The sequence below is a fragment of the Symphalangus syndactylus genome, chromosome 1 (assembly GCF_028878055.3).
Source record: "Symphalangus syndactylus isolate Jambi chromosome 1, NHGRI_mSymSyn1-v2.1_pri, whole genome shotgun sequence".
Classification (NCBI taxonomy): Eukaryota; Metazoa; Chordata; class Mammalia; order Primates; family Hylobatidae; genus Symphalangus; species Symphalangus syndactylus.
In genome coordinates, this window is record NC_072423.2 from 131,953,452 (window position 1) to 131,968,179 (window position 14,728).

Genomic DNA, 14,728 nt, shown 5'->3' on the forward strand with positions numbered 1-14,728 from the left:
TCCTGGCTGGAGGCCAACGAACACAGTCCATTGTAGTATCTCCTGAAAGAATAACACTGTGCCCAGGAAGGAGAAAACAGCTGCACAATATTAGCTGTCACCACTGCTTGTACCACTCTGGTTAACCAGGAGGTCCTGAGTCTGTCCATGTGACCAGTTTATTACTAATATAGCCAGCATTCAAGAAAGCCAACACACTAAAGCTATCAATAACAAGGAATTTCAGAGTCTACATCACTCCCCTGCCATCGCCATTAGAGCTGGTGCTGCTACCCACTACTGGGAAACTTGAGGACAGGTCACATCACCAGATCATTTGCAAACTTTTCCTAGCGTGAGCCGGGAGTGTGGCAACTTCAGCTAGACCCAGAGGAGCAACAACACTCACAATAGTCTAGCTTCCAGGGATGCCCACTCCTAGGGGAAGAGGGAGTTAACTACATCAAGGGAACATCTTGTGAGACAAAGGAATCTGGATGGCAGGCCTTGAGTATCAGATCCTTCCACTGGTGGGAAGCTTCTTTCAGCAGAGGCAGTTGGGCTCAGTAAGGGAAGTCTTCAGCTCTGTCCCAACAGTCAGACAACCCTGGTGTATGTGAAAGGTCTTGGAGAAGAAGACCCGCTTGTCCCTGCTTGTCCACCACTGAAAGCACAGTTGGGATTTTTCCCACAGGAGCTCAGCAAGGATGCAACCATAGACAACCTTTCTGTAACACATCAGGGTGATTGCATTCCCACAGGAGCACCCTCCAGGTTCAAGCTTGCCCGAGAAACAGAGTCACAGTTCCTCTCTACTTGAAACATCAACATTCCTACAGAAGAAAAGAGGGGCCTGTCTGATCTGAATAGCCAGAGCTCTGGGACAGGAGTGTGTCTGTGAGGTGGATAACTTTCCTGCTTACCTGGAAGGGGACCTGAGGCGGCTCCAACCCTTCTCTCTGATAGGACCTCAGTGCAACTCACTGAGAGTTCCTCTAGCCACCTCTGTCAAGGCTGGGACTTCATTTACCCACCTGCTTTAGCCACAATTGGTTCCTACATAGAGACACCTCCCCTACTGGCCTGAAGCCTAAACCATCAAACAGGAAATACAATAGTGGGGGAAAATAAATAAATAAAAAACTACACACCATCAAGGAATGAGATAAGCTTTAAGAGACCTCTACCATTCCAAACCATAGGAGATAGTGAACTTGCTCATACATTGAGTACACTGATTGCTGCTAGAACCAGCATATGGGAAAGCCATCATACAAAGATAACCAAGGAACTCTACAGATTCTTCACCCCTGAAAGCACCAAGAACAAAATTAGGCTATAATTAACTGTAAGTATTAAGGTATCATCTTTAAGGGAAAAATAAATTTAAAAACAAACAAACAAAAAGAAACACAGTCAAATCAAACATATATTCAAGAATAATTAGAAGAAATAGTCTATCCAAACGAGAAGGAACAAAAAACCTTTGGTTATATGAGAAAATAGGGTGCTATAACACCCCCAAAAGATCACACTAGCTCTCCAGCAATGGACCCAAACCAAGACGAAATCTTTGAAACACCAGATAAGAAATTCAGAATATCAATTATTAAGTTACTCAAGGAGATATCAGAGACAGGCAAAAACCATCGTCAAGAAAATTTTAAAAGCAGTTTGAAATATGAATGAAAAATTTTCTAGAGAGCTAGATATCACCAAGAAAAACCAATTAGAAGTTCTGGAAATGAAAGACACAGTGAGGAAATTACAAAATGCAGTGGAAAATGTTAAGAATAGACTAGAACAAGTGGAGAAGAGAATTTCAGAGCTCAAATACAGGCTTTTGAGTTAACACAATCAGACAAAAGTAAATCAAAAGGAACCAAAAGGAGTGAACAAAGTCTCCAAGAAATATGCAATTATGTAAAATGGCCAAACCTAAGAATAATTGATGTTCCTGAGGGAAAAGAAAAAAAATAAGTCTGGAAAACTTATTTGAGGGAATAATTGAGGAAAACTTCCCTGTTCTGGCTAGAGATCTAGACATCAAAATCCAAGAGGCTCACAGAACTCCTGGGAAATTCACTGTAGAAAGATCTTCACCAAAGCATATACTCACGAGGCTATCTAAAGTCAACATGAAGGAAAGAATTTTAAGAGAAATAAGACAAAAATATCAAGAAACCTACAAAGAAAAACCTATCAGACTAATGGCAGACTTCTCAGAAGAAACCTTACAATCTAGAAGGGATTTGGGTCCTAACTTCATAAACAAAACAACTATCTACCAAGAATTTTGTATCCACAAAACTAAGTTTCATAAATAAAGGAGAAATAAAGTTATTTTCAGACAAACAAATGTTGAGAGAAGTTGTCACTACCAAAAAAGCATTATAAGGAATGCTAAAAGAAGTTCTAAACCTTGAAACAAAAGCCTGATACGCACCAAACTAGAACCTCTTGAAAGCTTAAATCTCACAGGGCCTATAAAACAATAACCAATAAGATGGTCACTATATAATAATGAAAGGATCAATTCAACAAGAAGATATTGCAATCCTAAATTTATATGCTCCAAACACTGGAACTCCCAGATTAATAATTACTACTTGACCTAAAAAATTGAGACAGACAGCAAAACAATAATAGTGGAAGACTTCAGTACACCACTGACAGAATTAGATAGATCTTTGAGACACAAAGTCAGCAGAGACACATTAGACTTAAATGACACACTAGAACAAATGGACTTAACAGATATTTACAGAACATTCTACCGAGATCTGCAGAATGTACATTCTTCTCATCAGCACATGGAACATTCTTTAAGATAGACCATAGGATAAGCCACAAAATAAGTCTCAACAAATATTTGAAAATTGAAATTATATCAAGTATCTTCTCAGACCACAATAGAATAAAACTAGAATCAACTCCAAAAGGAACCCTTAAAACTATACAAATATACATGGAAATTAAATAATCTGCTCTTGCATGATATCTGGGCTAACAATGAAATAAAGATAGAAATTAATTCTTTGAATTGAATTATAATAATGACACAAGTTATCAAAACCTCAGGGACACAGCAAAAGTGGTGCTAAGAGGAATGTTTATAGCACTAAACGCCTACATCAAAAAGTCTCAAAGAGGACAGATTGACAACCTAATGTCACACCTCAAGGAACTGGAGAAACAAGAACTAAACCGAAAGCTTGAAGAAGAAAAGAAATAACAAAATTAGAAGAGAACTAAATGAAATTGAAACAAACAAACAAAAATACAGAAGATCAATGAAACAAAAAGCTGGTTCTTTGAAAAAATAAACAAAATCAATAGACTGACACTACAGAAATACAAAAGGTCATTCAAGACTGCTATGAACAGCTTTGTGTGCACAAACTCGAAAACCAAGAGAAAATACCCAAATTCCTGGAAACATACAACCTTCTTGGATTAAAACAGAAAAAAATATAAGCCTGAACAGACTAGTAACAAGCAGCAAGATCAAAACAGTAACTTAAAAATTGCCAACAAAAAAAGCCCAGGACCAGATAGATTCATAACTGAATTCTTCCAGACATTCAAAGAAAAATTGCTACCAATCCTACTGAAATTAGATTGAGAAAGAAGGAATCGCCCCCTAAATCATTCTAGGAAGCTAGTATCACCCTAGTACCAAAAGCAGGAAAGGGAACACACAAAAAAGGAAAACTACCGACCAATTTCCCTGATGAACATAGATGCAAAAATCTTCACCAAAATACTAGCTAACCACATCCAACAGCACATAAAAAACATAATGCATAATGATCAAATGGGGTTCATCCCAGGGATGCAGGGATGGTTTAAAATAAGCAAGTTAATAAATGTGACACATGACATAAACAGAATTATAAACAAAAGCCATATAATCATCTCAATTGATATAGAAAAAGCATTCACTGAAATCCAGCATCACTTTATGATAAAACTCTTAACAAACTAGGCATAGAAGGGACCTACCTCAAAAGAATAAAAGCCATATATGACAAACCCACAGCCAACATTACACTAAATGTGGAATAGTTGAATGTGTTCCCCCTGAGAACAGGAACAAGACAGTGGTGCCCACTTTCACCATTCCTATTCAATATAGTTCTGAAAGTCCTAGCCAGGGCAATTAGTCAAAAGAAGGAAAGAAAAAGCATCCAAATAGGAAAAGAGGGAGTCAGACTATCACTGTTTGCAGATAATATGATTGTACACGTAGAAAACCCTAGAAACTCCTCCAAAAGTCTCTTAGATTTGATAAACAAATTTGGTAAAATCTCAAATTACAAAATCAATGTACACAAATCATTAGCACTGCTATACACCAACAATGACCAAGCTGAGAATCAAATCAAGAACTCTTTTTTCAACAGCTGAAAAAAACAAAAAAAAAACAACAAAACAAAACACCTAGGAATATACTTAACCAAGGAGGTAAAAGATCTCTTCAAGGAGACCTACAAAATGCTGTTGAAAGAAATAATAGATGACATAAACAATACCATGCTCATGGATTGAAAGAATCAATATTATGAAAATGGCCATACTACCCAAAGCAATCTACAAATTCAATGCAATTCCTATCAAAATACTAACTTTATTCTTCACAGAATTAGAAAAAACACTCCTAAAATTCATATGGAAGCACAAAAGAGCCGAAATAGCCAAAGCAATCCTAAGCAAAATGAACAAATCTGGACGTATCACATTAGGAGACTTCAAGTAATACTGTAAGGCTATAGTTACCAAAACAGCATAGTACTGGCATAAAAGTAGGCAAGTAGACCAATTGAACAGAATAGAGAACCCAGAAATGAAGCCAAATACATCCAGCCAGCTGATTTTCAACAAAGCATACAGAAACATAAATTCGGGAATGGACTCCCTATTTAATAAACGGTGCTGGGAAAACTGGCAAGCTACATGTAGAAGAATGAAACTGGATTCCTATATCTCTCACTTTATACAAAAATCAACTCAAGATGGATCAAAACCTTAAATATAGGACCTGAAACTAAAAAATTTGGAGACAAGATTGCAAAAACTCTTCTAGAAATAAGCCTAGGCAAGAATTTATGACTAAGATCCCAAAAGCAAATACAACAAACATAAAAATAAATGGGACCTAATTAAACTAAAAACTTCTGCACCGCAAAATAAATAATCAGGAGAGTAAACAGAAAGCCCACAGAATGAGAGAAAACATTTGTAAACTACACATTTGACAAAGGAATATACAGAATATAATATATAGAATACAAATATAGTATACAGAATATACAAGGAACTCAAATCAGCAAGAAAAAAATCAAATAATTTCATTAAAATGTAGGCAAATGACATGGACACTTCTCAAAAGAAGATGTACAAATGGCCAACAAAAAATATGAAAAAAAAATGCTCAGCATCACTAATCATCAGGGAAATGCAAATTAAAACCACAGTGAGATGCATACCACTCAGAATAGCCACTATTAAAAAGTCAAAAAACAATAGATGTTGGCACAGATATGAGGAAAAGTAAATCTTATACACTGGTGGTAGAAATATATAAATTAGTACAACTTAATGGAAAACAGTATGGAAATTCCTTTAAGATCTAAAAGTAGATCTACTGTTGGATTCAGCAATCTTACTACTGGGTATCAAACCCCCAAAAAAGAAGTCATTATATGAAAAAGACTCTGGCACACACATGTTTATAGCATCACCATTCACAATTGCAAAGATGTGGAACCAACCTAAGTGCTCATTAACTAATGAGTGGATAAAGAAAATGTGATACATATTCACCATGGAATACTATTCAGCCATTAAAAAGAACACAATATAATAATGTCTTTTGCAGCAACTTGGATGGAACTGGAGGCCATCATTCTAAGTGAAGTAACACAAGAGTGGAAAAACCAAAACCTGCGTTCTCACTTATAAGTGGGAGCTAAGTTATGAGTATGCAAAAGCATACAGAGTTATATAATACGCTTTAGAGACTCAGAAATGGGAGGAAGGAAAGGTGGGTTAGGAATAAAAAATACCTACACATTAGGTATAATGTACACTACTCAAATTACAGGTGCACTAAAAATCTCAGAATTCACCACTATATAATTCATCCACATAACAAAAAACACTTGTACCTCAAAAGCTATTGAAATAGAAATTAAGAAAAAAATTATGAAGAACAGCACAAGTCTCTCTATTCCCTAAATCTGGCTATCAATCTGGATATCATATTCCATGGGAATAATGCTGTCTAATAATTTGGATTTTCTATCCTAGAATTTTTTTTTCTTTTTTTTTTTGAGACAGAGTCTCACTCTGTCACCCAGGCTGGAGTGCAGTAGCATGATCTCGGCTCACTGCAACTTCTGACTCCTGGGTTCAAGCGATTCTTCTGCCTCAGCCTCCCGAGCAGCTGGGACTACAGGCACGTGCCACCATGACCAGCTAATTTTTGTATTTTTAGTAGAGATGGGGTTTCACCATATTGGCCAGGCTGGTCTCAAACTCCTGACCTCGTGATCCACCTGCCTCGGCCTCCCAAAGGGCTGAGATTACAGGCGTGAGCCACTGCGCCCAGCTGATCCTAGACTTTTCAACACCTCAACCTGCTCAGTTTCCAAAGTGATTAATTCAATCATCTCACTCGCTGACAACAAATTTAAAAGATGGGTAGATGTACTCTATTTTCTTTCCCCTTCTTGCTGATTGGAACAGAACACTATCTTTGCCATGAAATGGAAGTCAAATGATGGAGAAAGCAGAGTGCCAAAACAGAATGGGTCTGGGCTCTTAATAACTGTAGAAACATTGGACCAGCCCTGGATATAATACCAAGATATTTGAGACAGAAACTGTATGTAAACTACTCCCATTTCAGCTCTAGGCCCAGTGAAACTCGATTCTAATTTGCTGATCTCACTATGAATTCCTGGTCGTTAGTTCAAGTGGTTACCCAGCACTGGTTGGCATACTTACCGTTTCTCTAAGTTCACTTTCCCACTCTCCACAATCAACCTTTACTGACTTCAAAGACCTGACCTTTCTTTCTCCCCATCTCCTACCCTTTCTTATTCCATATTAAATGTGCACTTCATGCTTCCTAAAAATCAGAATTGATATTGTCATCAAATATACAACTGACCTAAATCTTTACTCATCTTTTCTTTTCCCGTCTAACAACCTTGGAATAAGTGAGGCTTCTTCTAGCAGAGGCCACTCCCTGTATGGGTATCCAGATACTAACATTTCTACCACCTCAGTTATCTCCTCCTACTTGCATTTTCAGCCTCTCCCTCTCTGCTAGATTTCTGAAACAGCATTTTAATTTTCTCTAATTGGTCTCAAGCAAAGGAAAGAAGAACTCCCTGAATGCACCTTCATTTCTGACCGTTCTCTCTTCCTTGCATATTCAACTGCTTTTAAATATTATGTACACACACCTATGATGACTTTCTCATCTGCCATTAACGGGACACTTTTTTACTCAGAACCTTGAGAACATAGTTCTCGATAAGAAAACATGCACTTGAAATTTTTTAGAAAACCATTTAAAACAGCCCTTGTGTTAATGCTGATATCAAAAAATGAAAGGTCACAAACATCCTCCAATGGACCTCTTAAAAAATCTTAAACTTACTTGACCTTGTGTGATCATATTTCTCTTGATTCTTGTGACAACAAATTCTCCTGGCTTTTTTCCTATCTCTCAGTCCAGTCATTTTTCATTTCCTTTACCAACTCAGCTCTTTATACTTTGAAACCTTCAAATCCTTAACCTCCTCAGTAACTTTGTGTATGGTGATCCACTCCCTGAAATGACCTTTCCTCTTTTCTTTGCAAGGTTAACTTTTCTTCATCCTCCAGGTGTCACTGAAATATTACTGCCTCAAAAAGAACTTGGATGTTAAAACTGTTTGCCACATTGTCTTTTAATGTTTCTGTCTTTTGTAATTAGATATTCATTTCTGATATTGTCTCCGCCAAGGTTTATATTCTCCCACAAACTCTATAAGGTCAGGGTTCGTGTCAGTTTATTCATCATTCTTTTTAAGTAGCCTGACACATGGGAGAGGTTCTATAAGTACTTGTGGAAAGAATGAATGAACAACTTAGGATGATGGAAATTGCATTATTATAATGCAAGTACAGAGAAAAGAGAGGGGATTTTCTTTAGGTATACTAGTGTTTTATTCATTTTCCATTGCTTTCTGCATCAAAAGTCAAGAAACATGATTGAGCAGTGAATGGATTCAGAATTCTCTGTAATTTCCACTCAATTTTTCTGTAAAACCAAGATTGATCTAAAAATAAAGTTAATTAATTTTTTAAAAGAAAGGCACCACAGCTTAGTAGTAAAGAGCATGGGCTATAGAGTCACACAGTCTAGGTTTCAATTCCAGCTCTGTCATTTAGGAGCTTTGTGACTTCAGGCAATTTCCTTAAACTCTCCCTGAGAGTAGGAACATTTTAGTTTTATTTTGCTTTGTTTTAATGTTGTTCGCTGCTGTATCCATACACTTAGAACTATACCCAGCACATAGTATGAACTCAATAAACAGATGGCTCTCATTATTTTGAGGTATGTTCCTTCAATACCTACTTTATTGAAAGTTTTTAACATGAAGGGTGTTGAATTTTATTGAAAGCCTTTTCTGTATCTATTGAGATAATCATGTGGTTTTTGTCTTTAGTTCTGTATATGTGATGAATCACACTTATTGATTTGCATATGTTGAACCAATCTTGCATCCTGGGGATGAAGCATATTTGATCACGGTAGATTAGCTTTTTGATGTGTTGCTGGATTCAGTTTGCAAATATTTTGTTGAGGATTTTTGTATCGATGTTATTCAAAGGTATTGGCCTGAAGTTTTCATTTTTTGTTGTGTCTCTGCCAGGTTTTGGTATCAGGATGATGCTAGCCTTATAGGATGAGCTGAAAAGGAGTTCCTCTTCTCAAATTTTTGGGAATAGTTTCTGTAGGAATTATACCACCTTTTCTTTGTACATCTGATAGAATTCAGCTGTGAATCCACCAGGTCACGGGCTTTTTTTTTGGTTGCTAGGCTATTTATTACTGATTCAATTTCAGAGCTGATTATTGGTCTATTCAGGGAGTCAATTTCTTCCTGGCTCAGTCTTGGAAGGGTGTATGTGTCTCGGAATTTATCCATCTCTTCTAAGTTTTCTAGTTTTTGTGCGTAAAGGTGTTCGCAGGAGTTTCTGATGGTTGTTTTCATTTCTGTGGTGTCAGTAGTAACATTCCCTTCAAAATTCTAATTGTGTTTATTTGGAATTTCTGGGGTTTTTTTGTTTTCTTTATTAGTCTAGCTAGTGGCCTATTTTATTTATTTATTTTTCCTCAAAAAACCAACTCCTGGATTCATTGATCTTTTGATTTCTGAGACAAAGTCTTGCTCTTGTCACCCCAGGCTGGAGTGCAATGATACAATCTTGGCTCACTGCAACCTGTGTCTCCCAGGTTCAAGTAATTCTCCTGCCTCAGGCTACCAAATAGCTGGGATTACAGGTGCCTGCTACCACACCTGGCTAATTTTTGTATTTTTAGTAGAGATAGGGTTTCACCATGTTGGCCAGGCTGGTCTTGAACTCCTAACATCAGGTGACCCCCCTGCCTCAGCCTCCCAAAGTACCAGAATTACAGGTGTGAGCCACCGTGCCTGGCCTGATTTTTATTTTTATTTCTCATCTTCTGCTAGCTTTGGGGCTGATTTGTTCCTGCTTCTCTAATTCTTTCAGTTATGAAGTTAGGTTGTTAACGTGAGATCTTTCTAACAGTTTAATATGCGTATTTAGTGCTAGGAATTTCCCTTTTAACATTGCCTTAGCTGCGTCCTAGAGATTCTAGTATGTTGTAATCTTTTTGTCACAATTCATTTTTATTAACAGAAAATACTTATTCCAGTCTCAAAGTTGTCATACTTGAAGGTGCTAATTTAAAAAATGAATTTTAAATAATCACTTAAGAATCCTGCTTTGACTAAGACAATGAAATGTGGCTAAAAAAATGTATTCAGCATCATTTGCTCATAGGTCTCTCAGAATTTGTTCTTGAAGTTTCTGGAACTTTTCTGTTTGTAAAGTACAGGAATTACCAAGCTACATGAGAAAGCTTCTCTGGGACAGGCAATGGGTTGTTAAGCAGTCATCATAAAGGAATCAATGTACATTGCATATGGTGGCTTGGACAACAAAACCATCCCTTCCCCTCTGTGGTAGCTCAAGAGAGACATGCTTCTAAGCACTGAGGTATGAGGAGTCTCAGACTGTTATTTGCTGTTAGAATCAGTCTTACTGGCAATAACGGTAAATCTCTGGCATAGATGCTACTGGTCCTTAATGTCCTGTGATTTTAGTAAATTCAGTAAATAGGTTGGATCTACTTCAATTTATTCAGAAATGAAACATGTTTAACTAGGTTCACTGGCAGAGTAAGAGTATGTTGATTTAGTATTCTTATAAAATATGTATAATATGTAGGTATATCATAGTCATACTAAGAATACTACATTATTTAAACCAATATCTATTTTAATACTATGTTTATAATTAAAAACAGCTGATGAAACAAAATCCAAAGGTATGACAAGTAAGACTCAGCTCTGTGCTGCTTAAAGAACTTTTGAAAAGCATGTGCCCATAAAGCCATTCAAGGAGAAGAGGAAGGAGACCCCCTTCTTGTCATTCTTTTTTTTTTTTTTTTTTTTTTTTCTGAGACAGTCTCACTCTGTCGCCCAGGCTGGAATGCAGTGGCACAATCTCGGCTCACTGCAACCTCCGCCTCCCGGGTTCAAGCAATTCCCCTGCCTTGGCCTCCCGAGTAGCTGGGATTACAGGTGCCCGCTACCGCACCCAGCTAATTTTTGTATTTTTAGTAGAGACAGGGTTTCCCCATGTTGGTCAGGCTGGTCTCGAACTCCTGACCTCATGCGATCCGCTCGCCTTGGCCTCCTAAAGTGCTGGGATTACAGGCGTGAGCCACCACGCCTAGCCCTCGCCATTCTTACTGTAGAATTCCTATTAGGCCTGGGCCAGAAATTAGCACTACTAAATACTTCAGGAAAGTCCAGAGTGTTAAAAAGTCTTTTATGCAAAAGAATGTCTTTCTGCATCAGTGAATAGTAGTAGTACTGATCAGAATTTCCTAATAACATAAAAACAAAGGCAAGTCTGTACATTTTATCAGATGTCAAAGTAATGGGAGGTGGACTATTATGTCAACCTTAGCCAGAGCTCCTGCTGGCTTCTTCCTATATACTGTTCACCAATTCGAGTAAAGTGGACTTTGTGAGAGAATAGTGTTTGATGGCCAGGACCTCTTTTGGGCATTTCTTCTTAAGTGGAATACACAACGGCTTAGGGAGTAGGGGAGGTAATACAGGGAATCTACTCTTTCCAACTCTAAAGGACTTGATGAAGCCCAGGTATGCATTCAGGAAGCCCATGGGATCCTCTAGCTGTGGATCGTGGCTAATGTGGTCATCCAGAATCGACATCATGGACCGCAACAGCATTTTCCTGTACAGCTCGAAAACTCTGGGTAGGGATTTACAGAATCCAATGGTTCATAGATAAAATCCATGGGGGTAGTTTCAGAGGCAAGAGCTCCCACTCAATGTCTTCTAAACGTCTTTCTCTGATTGATGATGTACTGTAAGAGACTGACAATGAATAAGTTCCCATCATTGCTGCAGCTGTGGGATGGGACTGCCCACATGTACCATCCCACAGCTCGCTCTCAGAGGGCCAAGCACATGGCCCAAAGACTGGAGTGAGACATCGAGAATACAAAGAAGTTCATCAGCCACGTGAGGATGGGTGACAGCACACCTCCATGTGTGCTTCTCCTTTGGAGAAGGAGTGGACGGTGATTCTCAGGAAAGATACCTCCATTTGACAGATGGATACTCTTTACGGTAAACCTACCAGATTTATTCTGCTTGTACTTGTAGAGGAGCTCCTGAGTAACAATATCTCCATAGTCATGAGACAAAAGGTTGGTCCTGTGGTTCTGGGGCCCCAGATGCCACAAAAGCACTTCCATAATGCTGGCCTGTTCAAATATGGAATAGTGATGTGGTTGGGGATTGTCACTGAAGCCAAAGCCTAAGAAATCAAGCACAAGCACTCGATGAAACCCCAAGGTCAGACCTTCCCAAATCTTGTACCTATCATAGCTGGATGTTGGATATCTCCAGACTTCCAACCACACCCACAGAGTCTTGGTAGAATATATGCAGTCCTTTGTAAGTGAAAAATTTGCCTGAAGACTTCCAAGAGTAAAGGGCCAGGGAGACCTGAGGGGGTGGGATCTGCAGGTACGCAGCAAGTAGGCACGTGGCCAACAGCTCCACTTGGACCCACCACACCCTCATCCTGATTCCGGTAAGACCTGGGCTGCAGGACTCCATGTTTGGGGGAACCAGTTGTGCATGCTAGTATATTGTATTTTATATTGTATTTTTGTTCTCGTTACTTTCAAAGAACTTCCTGATTTCTGCCTTAATTTCATTATTTACCCAAAAGTCACTCAGCAGCATATTGTTTAATTTCCATGTAATTATTTGGTTTTGAGCAATTTTCATAGTCTCGACTTCTATTTTTATTGTGCTGTGGTCCTAGAGTGTGTTTGATATGATTTTGGTTCTTTTTACATTTGTCGAGGATTGTTTTATGTCCAATTATGTGGTTAATTTTAGAGTACATGCCATGTGGTGATTAGGAGAATGTATATTGTGTTGTTTTTGGGTGAAGAGTTCTGTAAAGGTCACAGCCAACAGTACACTGAATAGGCAAAAACTAGCATCATTCTTGAAAACCAGCACAAGACAAGGATGCCCTCTCACATCACTTCTATTCAACACAGTATTGAAAGTCCTAGCCAGAGCAATCAGGCAAGAGAAAGAAATAAAGGGCATCCAAATAGAAAGAGAGGAAGTCAAACTATCCCTGTTTGCAAATGACATGATTTTCTATCTAGAAAACCCCATAGTCTCAGCTCAAAAGCTCCTCCCGCTGAAAAACAACTTCAGCAAAGTTACAGGATACAAAATCAATGCACAAAAATCACTAGCATTCCTATACACCAGCAAGAGCCAAACTGAGAGCCAAATCAGAAAGGCAATCTCATTCACAATTGCCACACACAAACAAAAATACCTAGGAATACAGCTAACCGGGGAGGTAAAAAATCTCTACAATGAGAATTAGAAAAGATTTCTCAAAGAAATCAGAGAAGTCACAAACAAATGGGAAAACATCCCATGCTCATGGATAGAAAGAATCAGTATCATTAAAATAGCTATACTGTCCAAAGCCATTTACAGATTCAATGCTATTCCTATCAAACTACCAGTGACATTCTTCACAGAACTATAAAAAATTATTTTAGAATTCATATGAAACCAAAAAAAGCCTGAATAGCCAAGGCAATCCTAATCAAAAGGAACAAAGCTGGAGGCATCAAGTTACCCACCTTCAAACTATACTACAATAACCAAAAGAGCATGGAATTGGTACACAAACAGGCACATAGACCAATGGAACAGAATAGAGAGCCCAGAAATAAGGCTGCACATGTAGGATCATTCTGTCTTCAACAAAGCTGACACAAACAAGCAATGGGGAAAAGACTCCGTGTTCAATAAATGGTGCTGGAATAACTGGCTAGCCATATGCAGAAGATTGAAGCTGGAGCCCTTCCTTAAACCATATACAAAAATCAACTCAAGATGGATTAAAGGCTGGGTGCAGAGGCTCATGCCTGTAATCCCAGCACTTTGGGAGGCTGAGGAGGGTGGATCACTTGTGGTCAGGAGTTCAAGACCCATCTGGCCAACATGGTGAAACCCCGTCTCCACTAAAAATACACAAATTAGGTGTGCATGATAGCAGGTACCTGTAATCCCAGCTACTCAGGAGGCTGAGGTATGAGAATTGTTTGAGGCTGGGAGGTGGAAGCTGTAGTGAGCTGAGATAGCGCTGCTGCACTCCAGCCTGGGTGGCAGAGTGAGACTCTATCTCAAAAAAATAAAAAAATAAAAAAAGATGGATTAAAGATTTAAATGTAAAACTCCAAATTATAAAAACCCTGTAAGACAATCTAGGCAATACTGTCCTAGACATAGAAACAAAGATTTCATTTTAAATATACCAAAAGCAATTGCAACAAAAGCAAAAATTGACAAGTAGGATCTGATTAAACTTAAGAGCTTCTATACTGCAAAAGGATATCAACAGAGTAAAGAGACAACACTCAGAATGGGAGAAAATATTTCTAATCTATGCATCTGACAAAGGTCTAACATCCAGCATCTGTAAAAAATAAATTTACAAGAGAAAAACAAACAGTTCCATTAAAAAGTGGGCAAAGGACATGAACAGACACTTCTTGAAATAAAACATATATGTAGCCAACAAACATATGAAAAAAAGCTCAGTATCACTGATCATTAGAGAAATGAAAATCAAAACCACAATGTGATACCATCTCACTCCAGTTATAATGGCTACTATTAAAAAGTCAAAAAATAATAGATGCTGGAGAGATTGTGGAGAAAAGGGAACACTTAAACACTGTTGGTAGGAGTGTAAATTAGTTCAATCATTGTGGAAAGCAGTATAGTGATTCCTCAAAGGGCTAAAAGCAGAACTAGCATTCATCCAGCGATTCCATTACTGGGTATATACCCAG

At 38.2% G+C, this 14,728-nt stretch overlaps 1 protein-coding gene and 1 pseudogene across 1 annotated transcript in view; both read right to left on the reverse strand.

The window, feature by feature from the left end:
• Positions 1-14,728, reverse strand: part of RBMS3 (RNA binding motif single stranded interacting protein 3) — a 1,708,877-nt gene that overhangs the window by 955,251 nt on the left and 738,898 nt on the right. The gene's annotated exons all lie outside the window — the stretch shown is intronic.
• Positions 1,163-12,446, reverse strand: LOC129491310 (mesoderm-specific transcript homolog protein-like; annotated as a pseudogene).